Source organism: Ambystoma mexicanum, unplaced genomic scaffold (assembly GCF_040938575.1).
Source record: "Ambystoma mexicanum isolate Mex_15411 unplaced genomic scaffold, UKY_AmexF1_1 Mex_scaf49, whole genome shotgun sequence".
NCBI classification, from domain to species: domain Eukaryota; kingdom Metazoa; phylum Chordata; class Amphibia; order Caudata; family Ambystomatidae; genus Ambystoma; species Ambystoma mexicanum.
The window spans coordinates 1,768,480-1,791,634 of record NW_027182465.1 but is presented as its reverse complement, the minus strand read 5'-3'; the positions used below and the strand labels follow the sequence as shown (position 1 = coordinate 1,791,634).

At 46.4% G+C, this 23,155-nt stretch overlaps 1 long non-coding RNA gene across 1 annotated transcript in view; it reads right to left on the bottom strand.

Moving 5' to 3' along the window:
* Positions 1–4,974: 4,974 nt before the first annotated feature.
* The window catches only part of LOC138560844 (uncharacterized), a 160,905-nt gene continuing 142,724 nt past the window's right edge, over positions 4,975–23,155 (bottom strand). The window contains exon 4 of the long non-coding RNA XR_011299306.1: positions 4,975–8,907. This is a non-coding gene — a long non-coding RNA (uncharacterized lncRNA). The remainder of the gene's footprint in view (positions 8,908–23,155) is intronic.

Genomic DNA, 23,155 nt, shown 5'->3' with positions numbered 1-23,155 from the left:
GGTTTCTCTAAGTGGACAAGGGAGAAATTTGAAGGGTGCATGGATCGTCTTGAAAAAATGATCTCTTTTTCTGAACATCCTTCCCCTAAGAGATCTCGTGGAGAACCTATTTTCAAATCGGCTTCATGTATCCAAGAAACTCTGGAATTTCAGCCCTCGGTCCCTGTCCATCATGAAGACGTCGTCCTCGGCAGCTGCATACACCACACGCATAGCGAATAACATCACGCTGCTTGCAAGTTATGCAGATGCACAATGGAACCTGGTACAGGAAGGTCTCCAGGAGGTCCCTAAACCTGCTAGGTCCAGGCTTCCCACCATTGTGGCCGAAGGCAGGCAGGTAAACCAGAATATAATAAAGAACACTCTGGACACTGCTGAGACAGCAGGCAGGTCTCTGGCCCAGGGCACTTTACTCAAGGGGCACACTTGGCTTCGTAACTCAGGTTTCAAGAAACACAGGTCGCCCTTATCAATAACTCCATAGAAGAGACCAATCTCTTCGGGAAAGCAGTCGACGATGCCCTGGAAATTGCCAAGAAAGAGCATGAGACTCTTAAGTCCCTGCAACAGATAACTCAGAAACCTTCCCCCCAAAGGGGAGGTGGTTCTCGTCGGTCCTTTCGAGGGCAGTCCCGTGCAAGTCAGAACAACTACAGCACGGGAAACTATAACTCTGGACAAACATCAGGAAGCCCCGCCTAATACCCACCAAGGGGTCAGCGACTCTGCAAAGGCAGAGGTAGAGGCCCCAATCCCAGATTAGCCGCAGCCTGTGGTCAGAAATGACCATCAGATCCAGGTCCCCTCCCATGTTGCCCCAGTCGGGGGGCGTTTAACATCTTTCCTCATGGCATGGGAGGAGATAACTTCAGACCAGTGGGTTATAAAGGCGGTTGCCCATGGGTACTGCGTGGAATTCACCCGGCTACTACAGTTCAGACCACCACGCTCACAGCGCCTCTCACCGGACCATCTGCAGATTCTGAATCAAGAGGTGGAAGCGCTGCGGGGAAAGGACGCCATAGAAGCCGTTCCTATTCTTCAGGTAAACAAGGGTATTTATTGAGTGTACTTCCTTGTACCCAAAAAGGACCTCACCATGCGCCCTGTTCTGGACTGCGCCTAGCAACAAATTTATAAAACCTCAAAAGTTTCATATGGTAACGCTACAGGAGGTGATCCCGCTGTTGAAACAGGGGGACCACATGGCAACATTGGACATGAAAGATGCATACTTTCATATTTCAATGTTGCCAGCGCACAGGAAATATCTAAGGTTCATGATAGAGGACAGGCATTACCAATTCAAAGTGCTTCCCTTCGGCATCGCCTCGGCACCAAGGGGGTTTACGAAGGTCCTGGCAGTGGCGGCAGCACACCTGCGCAGACTGTCCATCACGGTTTACCCTTACCTCGACGACTGGCTCATAACAGGGGACTCTTACGACACATGCTTTTTGAACACCCAGAAGACTGTAGACCTTCTGTTCAGTCTGGGATTCTCCATCAATGAGAACAAATCCAGTCTAGTCCCCAGTCAAGTAAAACAATTTCTAGGGGCTCTAATCCGGACGAAGGACGGCCTCGTCTTCCCCTCCAATGAGAGGGTTCAGAACATGGTTTTTCAGATCCCTCAATATGTAGCCAGTCAGGAGGTGACGGTGCGCAAAGCCATGTGTTTGCCAGGGATGATGGTGTCATGCATATACTTGGTTCCCCACGCGCAAATGCGCATGCGTCCCATGCAAGAGTGGCTCAACAGCCAGTGCTGTCAGGCCAGCTTGGGCGTATGGGTTGCTCCAGAGGATCTTTTGTCTAGCCATAATAGCGGGGCCGTGGGTTCATTGTGCTCTGTATCCCTGTGCCTTCCTGCTGGTGGAGACTCTGTCATAGATGTGCCCTGGGTGCTCTGCATCCCTGTGCCTTCCTGCTGGTGGAGACCCTGTTTTAGCTTCTGTCATTCTTACCTACCATAGAACAACTAAAGTTCAAATTGGAGCATCACGTGAGGAGGTACTTACGATGGCATTACCATGCAGACAAGCTGAACCTAAAATGCATACTGCTTGCCTGGAGGGGAAGAACCAAAGTAGCATGCATTTACTTGTCCAAAGAACTTCATCTCTGTCTCGGTTTCGTGAAAGCATGCAAGAGAAATCCAGAGCACGGCCGTGCCACTGCTCTCCCTAAGCACGCAATGAACACAGACTTCCAAGCCTCTGCCCACCAAAAGGACATCAAGGCTATTTCATACCAGCAGAAAGCCGTCCTCTATCCTCCATCTTCATTTAAACATGCATCCCTGTGCCTTCCTGCTGGTATAGACACTGGCCCTCATTCCGAGATTGGAGGTAGCCATGGCGCTATTTGCGCCATGGCTGCCTCGATTACTGGGTCCGGCACAGGTCTGGTTGAATGGGGGCTTACCGGGACATTCCGACCTGTGCGGACCCGGTAAGTCCCCATTCAATCAACCATTCCCCATTCCCATTTGAGCCCCCACAGGGCTCAATGGGAATGGGGAATGTGCTAATAATGGGCCCGCGAATAGCAGGCCCGTTATTAGCGCCCTGGTCCCTTAGCGGGACCCGTAAAGGACGTGTGGTCAGACCACACATCCTTCACGGTTCCCTCTAAGGGACCTCAGAATTGGGCGGTAAGGGATTACTGGCACCGGTCTCCTTACCGGTGCCCGGTATCCCTTACCGCCCAACTCATAATGACCCCCGCTGTCCTAATTGGGCCCTGGACGCTCTGCATCCATGTGCCTTCCTGCTGGTGGAGACACTGTCCTAGATGTGCCCTGGGTGCTCTGCATCCCTGTGCCTTCCTGCTGGTGGAGACCCTGCCCTAGATGTGCCCTGGGTACTCTGCATCCCTGTGCCTTCCTGCTGATGGAGACCCTGCCCTAGATGTGCCCTGGTTGCTCTGCATCGTGTGCCTTCCTGCTGATCGAGACCCTGCCCTAGATGTGCCCTGGGTGCTCTGCATCCCTGTGCACCCCTGCTGGTGGAGACCCTGTCCTGAATGTGCCCTGAGTGTTCAGCCTCCCTGCACATTGCTACTGGTGGAGACCATGTCCTAGATGAGCCCTGGGTGCTCTGCATGCCTGTGCCTTCCTGCTGGTGGAGACCCTGTCCTAGATGTGCCCTGGTTGCTCTGCATCCTGTGCCTTCCTGCTGTTGGAGACACTGTCCCAGATGAGCCCTGGGTGCTCTGCATCCCTGTGAGTCCCTGCTGGTAGGAAATCTGCCCTAGATGTGCCCAGGGTGCGCTGCATCCCTGTGCCTTCCCGCTGGTTGAGACCCTGTCCTAGGTGTGCCCTGGGTGCTCTGCATCTCGATGCCTGCCTGCTGGTGGAGAGCCTGTCCTAGATGTGTTATGGGTGCTCTGCATCGCTGTGCCTTCCTGATGGTGGAGACCCTGTCCTAGATGTGCCCTGGTGCTCTGCATCCCTGTGCATTCCTGCTGGTGGAGACCCTGTCCTAAATGTGCCCTGGGTGCTCTGCATCCCTGTGCCTTCCTGCTGATGGAGTCCCTGTCCTATATGTGCCCAGGGTGCTCTGCATCCCTGTGCCTTCCTGATGGTGGAGACCCTGTCCTAGATGTGCCCTGGTGCTCTGCATCCCTGTGCATTCCTGCTGGTGGAGACCCTGTCCTAAATGTGCCCTGGGTGCTCTGCATCCCTGTGCCTTCCTTCGGATGGAGTCCCTGTCCTATATGTGCCCAGGGTGCTCTGCATCCCATTGCCTTCCTGCTGGTGGAGACCCTGTCCTAGATGTGTGCTGGGTGCTATATATCCCTGTGCCTTCCTGCTATTGGAGACACTGTCCTAGATGTGCCTTGGATGCTCTGCATCCCTGTGCCTTCCTGTTGGTTGGAAATCTGTCCTAGATGTGCCCTGGGTGCTCTGCATCCCTGTGCTTTCCTGCTGGGGGAGACCCTGTCCTTGATGTGCCCTGGGTGCTCTGCATCCCTGTGCTTTCCTGCTGGTGGGGACCCTGTCCTAGATGTGCCCTGCATCCCTGTGCCTTACTGCTGGTGGAGACCTTGCCCTAGATGTGTGCTGGGGGCTCTTCATTCCTGCTGGTGGAGACCCTGTCCTAGATGTGCCCTGGGTGCTCTGCATCCCTGTGCCTTCCTGCTGGTGGAGACCCTGTCCTAGATGTACCCTGGGTGCTCTGCATCCCTGTGCCTTCCTGCTGGTGGAGACCCTGTCCTAGATGTGCCCTGGGTGCTCTGCATCCCTGTGCCTTCCTGCAGGTGGAGACCCTGTCCTAGATGTGCCCTGGGTGCTCTGCATCCCTGCGCATTCCTGCTGTGGAGACCCTGTCCTAGATGTGCCCTGGGTGCGCTGCATCTCTGTTCCTTCCTGCTGGCAGAGACACTGGGCCTCATTACGAGTCTGCTGGTAAACAAGGTGGTAAAACCGCCTGGTTACTGCCGGACTCGTATTACCATTCCGCCTCTGTGATTCCTGGAATTACCAGGGCATTACAACCCCGATGTCCCGGGAATTCCGGAGGCGGAATGGTGTAAATCCCCATCCCCATTGAGTCCTATGGGACTCAATGGGAATGGGGATCATGGAAACACCTGCACCATCTCGTGATGGTGCCAGTGTTTCCTTGTTTGCCTGCAGGCGGGCGGTGGTAAACCGGCGAGGTCAGACCTAGCGGGAACTTCCTCCTCCCGCCTGCAGGACTCTGGATTGGGCGGTCCGGGATTAACAGTGGCGGGTTTACCGCCACTGTTATTTCTGGACCGCCCGACCTGCAATGAGTCCCACTGTCCTAGATGTGCCCTGGGTGTTCGCATCCTGTGCCTTCCTGCTGTTGGAGACCCTGTCCTAGATGTGCCCTGGATGCTCTGCATCCCTTTGCCTTTGTTTGTGCCCTCCCTGCTGTTAGACGTGCAAAAAGAATAAACTGACACACCCCGGGTGGGGAATGAGGCAAAGAGAGCAGGCTGTAAGAGTTCAAGGAAAAGTTTATCTAGATCTCTGAGAGCGCTCTGGCAAAGTTAAAGTTACAGTACATTATATAGAGAAAAATAGGGCGTCTAACATATGATGCTACGTTGGACCTGGATTGGTCAACTGAGGTGGTACTGTAGGTGTGGGCATCATCTCGTCCTCCTGGTTGGTTGCTTGATTGGCGGGAGGATGAACGTCAGCCATCTGTGCTCCGAATGGGTGAAGGTCAGGGCATGATGATACATGGTGGTCACTATCTAAGCTAACATAATTCGTTCTCTATAATTCATGCACTAAATATTAATAATTCAAGAACACTCTTAGTAGTTTACCATATCTCTATAAAGGTGTCTAGGTATCTATACCATCTTAAACATATAGATTATACAGGCCATAGGTTAACGGTCTTGACCACTATAACACAATGACCAGAGTGTAGGTTTATGTTTACAAAAATCTCAGGTATGTGGCATTTGTTAGTACTGGGCACGATATACTGCAGCAGAGGTCTAATGTTAGTTGGGAGTCTGCAGGTTGGGCATCAAGGCATTGGGCCTCCTTACAAACCAGGCGTTAAGGGTTTAACGGCGCCGTCGGCGCCGTTAACCCTTAACGCCTGATTACCATTTTAACGCCTGCTTTTAGCAGGCGTTAAAATGCAAGGCGCTAACCCGCCTTGGTGCTAATTACGGCACAGTAATGGGGCAAAAATGGGGAAGGGTAAATGGGGAATGGGGATTTACCGCCCCACTCACCTTGGAATGGGGTGGTAAATCCGCCATCCACCATGGTGTAAATGGAGTTTACACCATGGTGGTAAAGTAGGGAATTTACCGCCTGGGTTGTAATCAGGCCCATTGTCAGTGGTCTGGCACATGAAAGGAATATCTTACAGCGACACTGGGTCGAAATGGCAGTAAGTTTCCACTGGCAAGGGTACTGGGCTAAGACACATTTGTGGAGATGGACGAGCCATGGGCTTAGTTCATGCCGGTTCACACGCAGGACAGTGATCTCAGAGGAAGAGTGATGTGTTACATTTATTAGTTGTTGCGACTAACTCCGGCTTCAGCGTGAGAATGGAGCTGCAGAGTTTTCCAGTCAGAGTGGGAACAAAAGTGGGGGCTGTGTGTGTGTGTGTTTGTGTGTGTGTGTTGCGCTTGGGCGCTGCGAGGAAAGGGAGAGAAGCGTTTTTGTACTATCGCAGTGAGGCCTCCTTACCAAGATGGAGTCGAAAGGGGGCACAAAAATTGATGCCCTGTGTCCTGCTCAGTAGTCCCATCTACGCGAATGCCAACCAGGGTTAGCATCGCATAAGGGCAAGGGGTGCACCCACTACTGGAGGCACTTGGTCCAAGTTTGTACTAGGAAGTAAAGGATGGGGGGCCTGATGGCCCCTCACTCCCATACATTCCCCCCTTTCGTTACATCTAAAGTAACAAATACTTATTTTTTATTCTTTTCATTCTCCCTTCGGTAGTACTCAGCTTCTGCAATTGCTTCGTCCCAGGCTGGGGTACCCTTTATTGGTATCCATGCTCTGCATACACTCCTTAAACTATTTCCTCTTCTGGCATATTTTTCTGGTGTACATGTCATGTATATTCCACCATCTCCATCTAAATCCATGCATACCTTTCTGTACCATTGTAGCTCTCTCGGTTCTTTTATTGTTGTGTGGTGTAAGTAATCAACCCTGTCTCCATATTGCCTGTAAATGGCTGTCATTCTGTATTGTGGTGTAGTTTATTCCCCAGTTTGCATTTGTGCATCTATCATACTGGCTACCGTTGTCGGTCGGCCCATTGTTACCATCATCATGGCTGAAGTAGGCAGGCTCGTTTCACAACACCGGAGTCCAAGTTGGCACACGCAGAAGAATAGGAGCATAAACACAATGATGGGAACGAGTATTTTCATTGCTACATTCACCCATGATGGTATCCAGCTGAATAGATTGTCGAACCATGTGCTTTCCTCTGCTCCTCCTTCTGTTTTCATTCTCTCTCCCAAATTGTGTACTGCTGTTATCATATGTGAGAGTGTTCCGTTATCAGCGTCTTCAGTTGGCACGAATGTGCAACATGCCCCCCGATTTTTCAGCAAACCCCACCGTCCATCGGTGTGAGGAGATCTAAGACATATCTGTTTTGCATTGTCATTAGGCGCAGTGCGCGGAGCTCTATTTTTATAACGTTGAACCCTTCTTCAGTGTCATTGGCTAGTTGGATGAGCTCCCAGCACACTATCTGCAACCATTTGGCGTCTGCTCGTGATTGGAGTCCTGGAGCAAGGAGTGATGCAAAAAATGTCTCTGCAGATGAAAAGACATTGTACTGCTGCAGGATCTCGTCAAGGAGTTTTGATGATTCGGACGAGATATAATTGGAAGACCTTTTACTTCGTGATAATTTTTGCTTCAGTTCATATTCTGACAATTGTTTGTACGCTGGAGCTTCTGTTGTCATTGGTTGGGGCGCTGTCGATGGTTCAGCCGATTGCCCTGCTGCCGATATGCCAGCCGATTCTCCCCTCGTTCCTTGGATGTGGCTTTCTGGTATTACCATCAGTGCTGTGTGGAGGGTGGCTAAGGCGCAAGTTCCTCTCCATGATGTAGGCAGGTGCAGGTAAGCTTGTTTTCCGCAAATCCAAAACATGTCCATGAGTGCGGCAGTACCTTTCTTCATGTCAGGTATGATCACCGTCTTATTGCACCTTTTTACCTCCCCCATGTTCACCTTCCCTTCCCCATGGAAGCATAGTTCATGTGGCATCTCCTTTTGTATTTTCATCGGTTTATCCAATGCTGTGACCCAAGTTAGTTTTGTGATGTGTTGCGACCAGATGGGGGTGCTTGTGCTTTTTATCCATTGGAAGGTATCTTCAGGTAGGCCTCGGAGTGCTTCTGCCTTCCATTGGATAGTTTCATCGTGCCATTTGTTTTCTGCGTACCTCGTCCCTTTGATCACTAGAAATGGCTCTTGGAGGCAGACCACTCCTTGTCGTCGGCTTGTGCATGTTTTCTCATTCTCCAGCTTTTCTAAGGTGACGGTGTGTGCCTGGAAAGTGTTCTTTATCCTACACAAAACCAAATGAATTAAACACTGGGCCTCCGACAAGGGCACTTCCTGTGGTACTAACATTTTCGGTGTTCCCGATGCGTGCGGAATGAGTGAACAGACGTAGCAACTTTCATGTGTTGACTGCTTTGCCATGGCACTCATGTCAGAATACCATTTATTTGATTGTTCAGGGTGGCGGGGGTCTTCTATCTCGTCTAACCCCAGGTTATGATAAATGTTGTATCTTTTCCCTCCCACCCCCCTTTTTCTTATCCTCTTCCTCCCTCCTTGTAGCTCTTCACCTTTTCTTAGTGTATTGGAAACATACCAACCCAAGTAGTGTTGTTGCTGTTGAATATAGCATGTGTGTACCGGTTAGTAGCAGCAGCATAGTATGAGGTAGGGTCTATGGTTGTTTGTGCATGCATACTTGTGTTAGTTCGGGTGCTTGGCCAATAATAATCGCCATCATACTCGTTTAGTTCATAATCAACACTCATGTTTAAATCAGGATGTATAAACGAGGCAATTGTTGCATTTATAGTAACGTTTTCTGATGGTTGCATGGCATTTGTTCCGTTACTACCACTGTTATACATTTCTATCCAGATCGTTTTTACCCCAGTCCATATTAAGTGAGAACCTTCTCGTATCATGTTAGCCCCGCTCCCCACCTTGTGCATGTCATTGACCAGTGATAAAAGCGTATAATACCAAGCCATTAAGAACAACATTACTGATAACAAAACTGCAGCACATTTTAAAACACATTCAACATTACTGAACCTATTAGCCCTAATGGCATCCCTATTGCTATCTAACATTGGTTTATTCTCGGTGATTGTCGATCGTTGGGCCATGTGCCACCTAGAGGGGTGATACAAATTTTGTTACGTCACCATATTATGTACATACATTTACATTTCATGTTAATATTTAATCATACTTTCCATTCATCATCATTTTTTTTATTACACGTTTATTTCAATTTACTCCTTTATGCAAGGAAAAGATAATCAATGAAAGGAATGAAGGTGAAAAAGGTGAAGGAAGAATGAGAGAAAAAGAGGGAGAAAGAGAGGAAGAGAATGTCCGTGCAGACGATAAAAGAATGATAGGTGTATTGAAAGAAACAGTAGAAGATAGAGAGTGTAAGAGAGAGAGTGAAAGAGAGAGAGTGAAAGAGAGAGAGTGAAAGAGGGAGAGAGAGAGAGAGAGAGAGAGAGAGAGAGAGAGAGAGAGCACTAACAAACCGTAACAACAAAAGGTCGTATCATTGATTGCATATTCATTTTCATCAGATACTTTTGCCACCACTTCTGAATTTAGTTGGCTGTATCAGTTGCATTGTCTTGTTCACTCTCAATTATTGCACTATCGCGTGCCCTCCTCACATCTGAGAGGTGCACCCAGTATTTCAACCCTTTCACTTTTACGGCTGTTGGTGTGCTGTACACCACCGCATAGGGCCCATGGAACCTGGGTGAGTTCCACCTTCTCACGAAACTGCGCACATATACTTGCGCTCTGGGCATTAGTGGACCATTTGGGCTATCTACAGCTGGTATATTAGTATCAGCGGCCACACTTTCTGTAAAGGGTGGTGCCATTTGCCGCGCTATTCTGCGAACTGCACGCGTCAACTGGGTAAGGTGTTCCTTGAACTCTTCCCCCAGCACTGTGGCAGCCCTGTGCTCATCTGATGCTTTCCTAATTTGAGATATTGGTGTGTGTATTCGCCTCCCAGTTACAATTTCGTGGGGCCTTAAATGGTGGTCCTTGCATGGCTGCGTTCTGAGTTGGAAAAGTGCTAAGAGTAAGCAATAAACCCAATTCTTTTTTAGGGTGTTACACAATTTTGACAGTTTGCTTTTAAGTAGGCTGTTGATCCTCTTCATCACCCCATTGGCCATCGGACGATAAATGGAGCACAGTTTATGCTTTACCCCCAATAGTGCTGTTACTTCTTGGAAAAGGTCATTTACGAAATGGGTGCCATTGTTTGATCGTATATAATGTCACATATCCCCCACCTTGAGAAAACCTCTCTCAATAAGAATTTGGCCGCACATTTGGCATCTGGGTGGGGACAAGGGCCCGCCTCCACCCACCTTGAAAAGGGACATACCACCACAATTAGGTATCAGGCTCCGTTACATCTTTCCCCCATATCGGCATAATCAATGTGTAGTTCTCTAAATGTTCCTATGGGTCTGGGCAGGGTACCACGCAGTGTTCTCAATTTCATCCCAGAATTGTATGTTTGACATGCTATGCATTCTACAATAAATTTTGACAAGTGTTCCTATAGATTGGGGATGAACCAATATTCCTGGATGTCTGCGGCAATGTGTTGTTTTGTTACATGACTGGGGAAGTGCAATTGCTGGAATGCCACTTCTAGTAATTCCACCGGCATCACTACCTTTCCTGTTGTCTCTTGTTTCCAAATGAGGTCAGTGGCTGATTGTTTACACCCTCGTTTGCTCCACAGCTCTTGTTCCTCCTGTGGAGCTCTCCTTTGTAATTCTATTATCTGTGCTACTGGCGTGTTGCTGTAGGCTTCTTCTAGTGGTTCTGTAGTTGCCGTTTTTACAACGTATTCAAGTGTTGGTGTTATATTGAGATAAGAGGCTTCCTTCGCTGCCACGTCGGCTGCCGCGTTCCCCAATGAGATTGCGTCTGTGTTGTTGGTATGGGCTTGGCATTTCACCACTGCCACTACCGAAGGTATGGCTAATGCATCTATCAATTTGTTCAATAGTTTTGCGTGTTGTACTGGAGAGCCATCTGCTCGTCTGAACCCCCTTCTACGCCACCGGGACAACCCTGAATGGACTGTGGTAGTTGCATATGCTGAGTCTGAGTATAATGTTACTGCGCACCTTTTAGCTGTGTGTAATGTCTCAATCAGGGCTGTTAGTTCAGCTGCCTCTGCAGAGTAATGGGACGGGAGGCACTTTTGGACAATCGCTTCATAGCCGTCTTCCTCCATGCGGACTCCAGCTATTCCTACGTGTTTCTCCCCTGTTTCTGGGTTTATTGATGCTGACCCATCTATGAAATATATCTCTCCCTCTTCCAGGGCATTTTCACTTGCTCTGCGATGTTATCACCCTCTCCCTCATAGGTGGCACAAACGTGTTCCTGTATGTCTTCTGTTGTGCATGGCTCTGTGATGAATGTTGCTGGGTTTACTGTTTTACATCTCACTACATGTACATTGGGGCTTGAAATTATTAATTCATACGTAGTTTCTCTCTGGATTGTCAATGTTGATTTTGTTCGCTCAAGAATCACAAATAGGGAGTACTCTGCATATAGTGTTACTGAACATCCCATTACTATGGTGGCACTCTTTTCGATCGCGAAGGCGGCTGCTGCGAGAGCCTGTTCGCACGCAAAGTGACCTTGCATTACTGCGTCTAAGGTCCCACTGTAGTAGGCCAAGAGCTTATGGCCCAGTGATGTTTTCTGTGTCAACACTGCTGTCATCAGTGTTCCATCGCAGTGTGAAAACAAGAAAAATTCCCTCTCATAATCTGGGTTCGCGAGAACTGGGGCGTCAGTGTTAGATAGAAACCTGTGCAGTTCCCTTAGGGACCACTGCAAAAGATTTAGGACTACAGGTTGTTGGCAGTAAACCCAATTGGTAGCAGTCTATACCACCCAGATTTACCTGGTAGCTGTGGCTGAGCAGTCAGACTTCTCTCAAGATGAGTTAGGCAGTATATAGAGTATACACAATAGGTACAGAGATACAGTAGCACAAGCAAACACTGACCAGTGCTTTGGTGTAAAAGTATATAATTATTTATTTAAAGACACACTTGTAAATTACACTAGCACAAAAAGAGGTAAGTAAATTCAACACACAGTCACTACTATATATATACAACCCTGATTACTTATTAGACAAGTCTTAATGAGAAACACCACTTATTTTCAGACAGAGGTGAGCGCTTAACATAAGATGGCACTCTAATAAGTTATATAAAAGGGGAAGGAAAGGCAGAGTTATGAAAGCACACAAATTTCAATACTTTTCAGAGAACCACAGTGAGGCAGGTTAGGCAAAGTCGACTGGAGAGCAAGGAAGTTCAAATGCCAGGCCCACTCTTAGAGCGAGAAAGCTAAATGTGTCCAGGATCACACAGTGGGGTTATGCCCAAAGAGTCTTTGTAGATAGTTCACAAAAGATTGAGATAAAGTCAGGAAAAGTTAATTAACGGGCCCCATGCTAACCCAGGTTAGAAAGTCGAGGATTTACTGTCACCCCGAACAATCTGTCGAAAGGGAAGCCAGGCGGGACACAGTACCTGAAATGGGAAGAACGCTCCAGCGGGGGCAGTTGTTCCTGGCAGTGGATGCAAGTTGTTGTTTCATCCAGAGGAAGAGGAGGTCTCGACGTGGAGGAAAGATGAAGGTCGTTGCACTGCCAGGGAAGAAACCAGCCGCGGAGTTTCCCGGTTACAAGGTACTACCCTTTTCTTCGCGGTAGTGGTAAACCGTGGTATTCCCGTTGCCGGGGTGCTTGGCACAGGAAAGGTGGCCACGAAATGGTCCAGGAAGGCAAAAAGACGGGCAAACTGGTTATCCCCACCAGTCAAAGGAAGAAGACTCTCCGGACTGGAGATCTCCATCGTCGGGAAAAGTGGTGAGACGTTTCAGCAGGGCTCCACCGGTGGTGTCGTCGTTGCAGGTCGGCTCGGCTTCTCCCTCCACGGATTCTTTAGGTCCTATGGCGACTTCTGAAGTTCCAGTCCCCAAAGCCCTGCTTTTATGCAGAAAACCCCCATTCATTCAGCCTAGCTGTCGCTCAAACATGCTAAGTGGTGAGCCGGGGGGCTCACCACTTGGGCCAATCACACAAGAGTACGACTTGAGTTGCCGAGGCAACTCAGTCCAGGGTGCCTAAACCCCCTCCCTCACCCCCCGTGGTACCCAGACAGAGTGGCACCACTTTTGGAGGCTTCTGTGGAGAAGCCCGCCAAAAAGTGGAACAAAGGGCTCGACTTGGGTTGGAGTCACAGAAGCGAACACAAATGCCATTTCGGCAAAAAATAAAAACCAGTGAATTTATATTAATTTAATAAACCGTAATATGTTCAAGGCTATTTTAAAAAGTGGTAGCCTCGAACAATGGGAAAAACCCATAGGAATATTTTCGCGGTCGAATATAAAAAGTAGTATCCACTGCCACCAGCCAAAACTCGGTCGGAGGGGACTGGACAGTGCCCCCTCGAACAACAGACCCCGCGGCAATCGAATTGCCCCGACCAGTACGTCCACAATATGATGGTTTGTACTGGTTCTGTTCACAATTTAAAACTATTAAAGCCAATGGTGACTTTACATGCCCTGGGAGACAGTAGTTAGTCCCAGGGTATGGAGTCTATGTTTGGGGGTCGCTACGACACCCCTGGGTTACTGCACAGAGGGTGCTGTGTAACCCACATATCAAAAACACATAAAACCCTATGGGGTAAAGGACCCCATTGCCCATAGAACACATACAAAGTCAAAGGAACACCTCAAATCATGTCTAAGAGTGGGAGAAAAAGAGTCTCACTCTTAGCAGGAGAAAAAAATAAACCCCAAAAATCCAGCAAAGCTGCTGGGGGACTCACTAGGTTTGGGAAATTAGCCTTTATAGAGAATTCTCCCTAACACTCGCCCCCCCCAGACTAAGAGACAGGAGGATTTAATCCACTCCTGGATGAATCTCATACCTCTAGTCGATGACATACATCCTAGAGAGACCATCAGCATTTTGGTGGTGACACCCTGACCTGTGCTCAATGGTGAAATCAAACCCTTGCAGGCAGATTGACCATCTCAATAGTTTTGGATTTTCCCCTTTCATTTGCATCAACCATCTCAAGGGTTGGTGGTCAGTCTGAATGACAAAAGTAGAACCATACAAGTATGGCCTAAACTTCTTCTGTGCCCACACAATAGCAACACATTCTTTTTCAATAGTTGCCCACCTTGTCTCAGGATCCTTCAGCTTTCTGCTGATGAAGCAAATGGGGTGCTCCCTACCTTTCTCATCCAGTTGGCTTAGAACTGCACCTATACCTACATTAGACGCATCTGTTTGCACAATGAAAGTTTGGTGATAGTCAGGAGCTCTCAATACTGGTGCTGTGCAAAGAGCTTTCTTCAGGTTTTCAAAGGCCTGATTGCATTCCTCATTCCATTTGACCTTCTCAGGGAATTTTGGAGAAGAGATTACATTCAGTGGAGAAGCTATGGTCCCATAGTACTCTTGGAAATTCCTGTAATACCCAGTGAGGCCTATGAAAGCTCTCACCTGGGTTTGAGTAGTAGGTGTTGTCCAATTTTGCACAGCTTCAATCTTACTGGGCAAAGGCCTGATCTCTCCACCTCCTACCTCATGCCCAAGGTAGACCTTGGTATCATCAGCATAGTTGGTATAGGTGATACGAAGACCATCGAGATCATCACAAAGGGACTTTGTGAAAATGTTGTACAGTGTAGGGGAGAGACAAGACCCTTGGGGCACCCCGCAGGTGATGGGGATGGGGTCACCGATGCGGAGGTGGAAGAAAACATGCATGGTCCTGTTGTTAAGGAACGATTGTATCCAGCCTATCACTTCCTGTGAGAAGTGGGCTGCCGAGTCTAGGCGGTTGCACAGTATATTGTGATCGACTGGATCGAACGCTGCTGATAGGTCGAAGAGTAGTAATAAGGCGGTTTTGCCTTTATCTCTGAGAGTGTCGATTTGTGCCTTGAGGTCGATCAGTGCTGTTTCAGTCCCGTGTGGAGGTCTGAAGCCAGACTGGCAGACTCCCAGGAGGTGGTTCTGTTCTAGGTATTGTTGTATATGAAGGTAAGCTAACTTGTCTAAGATTTTAAGTAGGAAGGGGACAGTGGTGATGGGTCTGTAATTGGTGGGTATAGAGGGGTCCAGAGATTGTTTTATGAGTAGTGGGAGAACCCAGGACTCTTTGAGGTTGTTAGGGATAGTTCCCGTGGAGAAGGAGGAGTTGATGAGTTTAGAAATGAAATGTAATAGTTCTCTTGCTGCGTCTTTAATGATTTGCGAGGAGCAGGTATCACCCTGGCAATTTGAGGGTTTCAGGGTGAGTATGTCTTTTTCGACCTCTAGGGTGGATACTTTGGAGAAGCTGAAGCGGTAAAGGGGTTTAGGTGTGGGCTTTTGTGGAGATGGGGTGAGGTTTGTGGTGGGGGTGGTATGGGGAAGATTTTGTTTTTTGTTTGTTATCTCAACCTGTAGGGCTGCAGCTTTGTTGGATAGGGCGTTTTGGATGCTAGTGCACTCGTGTTTGTCTTTCACGCATGTGTCTAGGATTGGGATGGGGTTTCCAGTTCTTTAAGGATGTTAAACAATTCTTTTATACTGGAATTAGATTGGGAAATTCTCCGGTTGTAGGAGTCTTGCTTGGCCAAGATTATTCTTTCTTATAGCGGGTGGTTACTTTGATGAGGTTAGTTTTGTGGATCTCTGAGGGTGATTGTCTGCATATCTGTTCAATTTTAGGTTTTTCGAGTCTGAGTGTTTTCAGGTGTGGGCAGAACCATGTGTTCAGATGCCTTTTAGGTTTGCTTTTTCTTAGTTTCAGTGGGGCAATGGAGTGTAGTGCTGCGGTCATTATATTTGTCTACGAGAGTGAGGGGGTCAGTTGAGTCAGTGAATGAGTTCAAGGTAGGAAGGATGACGGGGACACGCTTTTTGGCTGTGATATTCTTTTTATTTCTGGTGAGAATGGCTGGGGTTAGCATGTTGTTGGGGGGAGTTGGAGTTAAGGCCTCAAGGGAGAAGGTAAGGAGCTGGTGGTCTGACCATGGCTGGGGGCAGATAGCAGTGATGGAGGCAGAGCAGTTGTATCTGCCACCCAGTCGAGGGTCCTTCCTTTATTGTGTGTGGGAAGGGTCACTTTTAGGTTGAATCCTTTTTCTTCCAGAGTCTCGGCAATTAGTGCGGCATGTTTTTCTTTATGGTCTTTGAACACCAGGTTGAAGTTGCCTAAGAGATTGCTCTGGGTTGTGTTTTTTAAGTTGTCGGCGAGGATAGTTGTGAGGTCGGGGCCGGGGGGTCTGTAAAGAAGATAGATGGTGAGGGTTTGGGAGATGGCGATGGGCAATTTGGCTGTGAGTGATTCGCAAGAGTCGGGTTTGTCGATTGGGGCAAGTCTAATGTTGAGATTAGTTTTGGCGATGATGGCAAGGCCTCCGCCTCAGGATTTGTTTCTGTTGGCTCTGAGGATATTGAAGTCCTCTGGCATAGCTAGCATAAGGGCAGGGCCTGCAGCGGTGTGGAGCCAGGATTCGGTTATGGCTAAGAAGCCCTGTTTTCTGACTGAATGAGGTCTATTTCAGTGGCATGGGCTACTGTATCAGTCTGGGAAGCTGTTGTGGATTTAGCTCTTACATTACTTGAATCAGATTCTGTGGGAAGACTAATACCTGGGTCAGACAACACAGGTGTGATGGTCACCAATACGAATTTCACATTCCGGCCTAATTCCAACATGGCCATCGCTTCTGCACTTAGAAATAACCTACGGTGCAGTTTAGTTGTTCCTGATTCCAAGATGGCCGCCGCCTCGGCACCTAACCCGATCATACTACACAGGATAGTGGTTCATTCCCAGTAAGCTTCGCAAGCCTCTGCCATCACTTCCTTTTTACTCTCTTATTGCCCGGCAACTCCAGAAGGAAGACGTGTTGCTACTCTCGTAGGAGCCAGCAGACGCTTCGTAAGTTCGTTTTGTTAGGACTGCGAAATATCCCTCTATTCATTTCTTGCGCCTTATTCATAAATTACTTTCTTACTTCATAGGAATCAGCTGCGTACCTTTCATGTTCATTCCCGAAGCCAAATCTGGGCACACTACGCCAGTGCGTGTGTAGCCCCGTGCTTTGAAAGCACAGTTCACGCTCCCCTCCAGGGAACCTCTAGGTAATTAACTGTCTACTATCCATTCTTCACGGCAACCTCCCGGTTGTCGGAGGCCCGCTATTTACAGAGAATCTTTCATTGCAGCCACATCTCTTCTCTGGAACATCTCAGGCAAAACTTCTCTTCCTTCCAGGCTGGCTCAAACAGGCTTGAAAATAAAAGGGTAGGCTTTTCCCTTGACTATGCTAATACCCCCATCTTAGAATTGAGTCTAATTTTATACAACGTATCCTCTCGGTCCTTTTCTGTTTCTTTAGTACAATCTTACCTTCTGCTAAACCCAAGGGAGATTCCTTATCACTCAGCATTCTTCATGCTCACGCATAGTAAGATCAAGAGTCTTAGCTTAGGACACCTTCTACTCTGGCAGGCTTACCAGGATTAACTTTATTTATTTTCTTATCTACTTGCTACAGTTCAGTTCTGAGGCCAAATCTTTAAACCAGCCCGAAGAATAAGTAGACCAGCCTCCCACACCTGGTCAACTCAGGAAGACAACATACACTAGCAGCTCATCCAAGGGTTTTATTCCCCATGAGGGTTCCCTCAGAGCTTCTCTTGCACCATAGGCATTTCAGGTGAAAAATAGTGTGCAATGTAAGGATATTTGGCATGTTATAGCACAGAGTACATCACTACTGCACAGGTAGCAAACAGCACAGAGTACAGCACTACTACACAGGTAGCAATTTTTTTTTTGCAGCACCACCACAAGGGTGCGGTGCATTGCTATATGTGTTACCAGATTAACAAGGAAAGACAGGCTATTTAGTCAAAAACGATTTTAACATATAAGATGCAAATCTATTTTTACAGTTAAAAGCACAGGTGCACACCCAAAAATGCACACTATTTTTCACCTGAAATGCCTATGGTGCAAGAGACACATTTGCAAATGAATAACTAACATCAGTAACAACTAATCTAACTAATAAAAATCAATTTAACATAACCCACTAATAAAAATGTGTCTCCACTGCAGAATTAGGCCTATTCTCAAAGTGAACTTTTAAACGCACATCCATTTTTTTTTTCTGTTCTCTCTGCTGCCCTGTCCACATAACTACAGGAAGCAAATGGGCTCGAAAGAACAGGAAATCAGTTGGTTACAAAGTATTACTATAAAAATGAGCCATTGTGTAGAGAAGGAGGAGATGGCGTGAGTAATTCTGATTGGAGCAGCGTCATAGCAAGTATCATGCGAGTGGGAGTGATCAGGTTTTTGCTGGGGGGAGTTTGAAGAGAGAGAAGGGCAGTCAAGATTTGGCAGAGCTGGGAGAAGGACCTCTCTTTCCTGACTGAGGGATTCCTATCTGCAGAAGCTGAGAATTCCAGATAATGACCCCGGTTTGAGAACGAAAACCGTTCGTTTTCACTGGGGTTAATCTTCAAGGGAGCCACATTCAGAAAGAGAACAGCTGAAGAAAACTCTGAACAGATAAGGTAATTACATAACTGTGGGAGCTGAGTGTGCACGAAAATATGCAGTCAGTGTAGGAAAGGAAATTCCTGTGCGTGTCTTAATCAAGTGCTAATGTTACAATTTGAGTTCTGTTCTCCGCCACTCTCTTTGCAGTGTGTCACAGACAATGCTTTGACTGTACCATTTTATTTCTGTAAAGAATGAGATCGTGTTTAAATACAACTTTTAGAATACAGAAAAATATTTGAAAACAGACGGGTGGTGTAGTTACTATTTACCATTACAATGCTGATGATGTGGGGAGATTTTTAAACAGTGCAATGGTCATTTTAAGACAGATGTGTGCATGTCAGAATCAGTATGAATAGTTGTGAGTGACTGTAGCATAGCTCGTTGGAGGTACATGAGCCAACGGGAAGAGAGACTCTCTGAACATAGCTCCCTACCGTATATAAGGTAGTGGAAATTACCACAAGACTACCATATATAGCTCTCTGTCGTAAATAAGTCAGTGAGATCGCCCATGGTGGCACACCAACACTAACACTGAAAAATGTGGTATTCCTAAAATGTAGGTCTGAGGTCTCTCTAGTGATCACACGAAAAATCTAAGCAAAGATAAGGGATTCTGGACATTGGGGCCACAAATAAAACAAGGGAATTATGCTCACCAAAATACCACCAACCACGCCTACCAACCACGCATACCAAATATGCATGTCTGGGTGCTGAAATAATGCATGTCCACTGTATTAGTGTTGTACATGGCCCAATCTGAATACAAGGAGTGATCGTTGCTAAGTTATATTTCGGCGGTAAGAAAATACCGTTAGGCCCCAAATCTCCACAAAAATACCCTACATATTTATGATGCGTTGCAGGCCGGGAAAGTGATCATAGAGTACCTACTGGGCGTGGCAAGCGTGTATCACACTGCCATTTGCACATTAAAGGGAACCCATTTTATAATAACAGTGTGCCACTAAAAACGAATTTCAGAATGTCACAAAGGGAAACCACATTCTCAGATCTAGTGCAATATTTAGAGGCAAAGTTGTTTGCACATGGGAATTGGTCGTCAAATAGCACGTTAGAATGGAGTAACCGCATTCAGGGTGAGGTGCAGAAAGAAAAACTAGACAATATTTTTGCAGAAGGCAGCATAATTCAGGTCTGCCTTACAAGATTATTAAATGCAGCCGATAAAAGTGCAGAGAAAGACTGTTTAATACGGCTATGTGGCAAAATATGGTTTATTTTAAACAAGTGCCTGCAAATGCAAGAGAATGATACTCAGCTAATTAACAGGTTAAAGACTGAATTAGATGGGGCAAGTAAAAATCAGGAAATGTTGAGAGCAGAATTGGATGTATGCCAAAAAGACATGCAATTAAAATGCAGAGACTTTGATACTCAATTATCCAAAAGCAAGAAACAATTTGAGGATAGTGAGCAAGAATTGGTGCACTTAAAAGCCTTAGTGGACCACATTAGGCAGGATAAAGATGAGGTTGTTTCAGAAATGCAGATGTTACAAAAAGAACACTGTGAAAAAGAACGTGCTCTCCAGAGTGCAGAACAAGAAATGATTAAAATGATTCAAGAAAGAGACAAGAGAAATAAAGAGTTCAATGAATGCCAAATGCAAATGTGCGACATGCAGGAGGTGATTAATAAGATGAATGATGAAAATAATTATTTGCAGAATGAAGCAACCAGACTCCTTAAAAAGTGTAAGGACTTAGAACAGCAAATGTGCATTCCCAGGTCCCAGGAGAGGCGGCAGGGTACCACATTCAATGGAGTGGAAGTGAATTCTAGCTCTGCCCAAAGAACTAGTGCTACAGTGGCTGGGCCGGTGACTGAACTTGGTTGCAGCGCCCTTGGGGGATTTGATACTCCCATTGGGGGTAGCCACCAATCTCATACACCTGAAAACAGGATTGAATCACAAAATAGTGCAATTCCATGCATTGCAACAAGTAGCCACATAAAAATAATGAAATCCATTAAAGCCCTGATCAAACCATTTAAAAAGGGAGGTGAATGCTGCATTGAGGATCACTTAGAAGCGGTGCATGACATTTTTAAAGCACTCCAGATACCTAAGGAACAGTACAGACAATATTTTCATTTAACTTTAGATGCCCCGACGGCCAGCATCATAAGGGGATTAAATGAGCAACAGAATAAGACCTGGTTGGAGTTTGAAAAAGAAATTAGGCGTCATTTTTCTCCTTTTCAGTCATTGCAGGAGGCAAAGAAAGTCGCGTACACAATTACTGCTGGACCTAATACATCCCCTCGCCAATTTTTACAGGACTTAAAAAGAGCATTCTCTCGCTTTGATGTATCTTTTGACCCAAATTCCAATGAGTTTAAAACTGCATACTTCTATGGGCTACAGAAAGACATCATATCCCAATTGGTCCGTGAATTTGACCGTGACAAGTCCCTTGAATGGATTGTACATCAAAGCACAAAGCTATATGAGGTACTCTATTGTCAGGGTAGAGAAAGTGATAAAATGAAAGATACTAGACCCAAATCTAAAGAACCCTCAGCCACAGTAATGGAAATCAGGTCAGCCAAAATGTCCCTTGAGTCTGCTCAAAGCCAAGGTAAAAATAATGTGACACCTGAACAAAGGGGTAATCAACAAAGATCGCCATTTCCTGTACCAATGTTCCAATCACATGATCCTAGTAATAGAGAGAGCTACATCAGCCCTAGGTATTTAGGGGACAGACCCCGGGTAGGATATCGGCCTGATATGGCAGGTATGAACAATAACCAGAGACAAAATCAAGATCAAAGAAATGATGGTCCCTACCAGTCATTGGGGACACAGAGTAGGTTTGATCCCAACACCATGATATATGGTAATCAGGATAGGCCCCGATATGTGGATCGATTTACTGATAATGGAAATCAACATAGGGGCCAGTACCCACAATCTGAGAGACAGGACATGAGGCAAAACGTGAACTACAGTCCACGCCAGTACAATGATTCCCCACCAGGGGACTATAATCAAAGGATGGGTGCAACCCGCTCCCCTCCACAAATGAATCAAGAGTTCAGAAACCATCCCAACCGACATCAATCACCTGAGAGGTATCAGAATAGATCCAATCAGGGGGAAAACAACCAATATCGACCTAGGCCACAGAAAGAGGATCCTAGAGAGATGGAAAGGTTCCAGTGCCTTGAGGCCCAAGTGAAAATGTTAGCTGAGCAAATAGGAAAGCTCTATACAGCGCAAAAACAACCTTCCAAAGAGGGGGCTGATGGCCATAGCAATGACCGGGGGGCTTCCGAAAAATGACTAAGTACTCTAAGTACTCATGATAACTGCAGTACCAAAATGACAGATTGCTCTGATATAATTTTGCATAACGACTCTGAGATGCCTAATGGATTAAAAATGAAAGTACCAGTAAATGAAATGGTGACAGAAAGTGCAAATACTTCTAAAAAAGAGGTACGGTTTAACTTAGAGCTAAATAAAACAGTAAAGATTTGCACAAATGAAAAAGAAACATTAGGAATTCCAAAAGAACAAAGGGACAGATTTAAGAAAAATGACTCATGCATGGGGAATACCAGTGAACAGGGAGTAAGTGGGGATGCTATAGCTCCTTCCCTGGGCAAGCAAAACAATGACCAAACACAGACAGAAAAAGGAAATACTCAAAAGGAGGGTACAAGTCAATCACCTGAAGAATTTTTTGAGCCACATATTTTTGAAGAGGCTGAAAGGGCTGATATGACACTAAATGATTACAAATGCACAGAATTAAAATATGACAAATTGCTGAATGATGTTGTTACACATGTTCAGTTGGAGGATTGTAATGTGGTCTCTGATGTTACCCAGATGGATGGGCGAACAGTGGCCACACTCCAAAAAACCTCTGAACATGGAGAAATGAATAAAATCTCTCGCACAGAAATGGGTAAAAAGGAGGGAAAAATGTCTTTCCATTTACCAATGTGCTTAGCCAAAAGTGAGAAAGATCTGAGAAAGGTGAGTCCTGAACTCAGTAAGAATTCACATTTCTTATGTGTATTAGAGGAAGTTGAGGACAGATATTATGCACCCATCACTGTAGAAGAAAAATGCCACACCTTTGCTATGATTGACACTGGCGCACAGGCCACAATTATGTCCAAGGAGCTGGTAAAGAGTATCAATGAAGGGAGACCTCCACAGAGTCAGATCACCGTGAAGGAAAATCAAGACCCAGTGCATAACTTTAATGGGGAGGAGGTGCCCATCATAGGTGTAACTGAGGTTGACATAAAAATAGGAAAGCACAGAATGAAACAAGAGGTATTGATCACATCTATTTGTGAAATTCCATTTCTGATGGGGACAGATTGCCTGAAAAGATTGTCTCCTCTCATAGATGGGGTGAATGGAGTGCTGTGGTCCTTAACCAAAAAACCATTGAGGCCTAAGAAACTAAAATCACAAAACAGCAATATAAATGAATGTCACACCGTTGCCAAAACAAATGATGCTGTGGTATATCTCCAGAATAGCTGCATACCTAGTGTCACTGTTATATTAATGTGTCAAGACAAAATGCAGAGCGACAATGAAAAACTACCTGTACAAATATACTTGGACCCAAGGAAAGATTGGCAGACTGCCATAGATGAGCACACATTACGTTTCTATTTAAAAGAGAAAACATGCAAACAGAATATTGCTCCTAAAACAGATTCAGAAA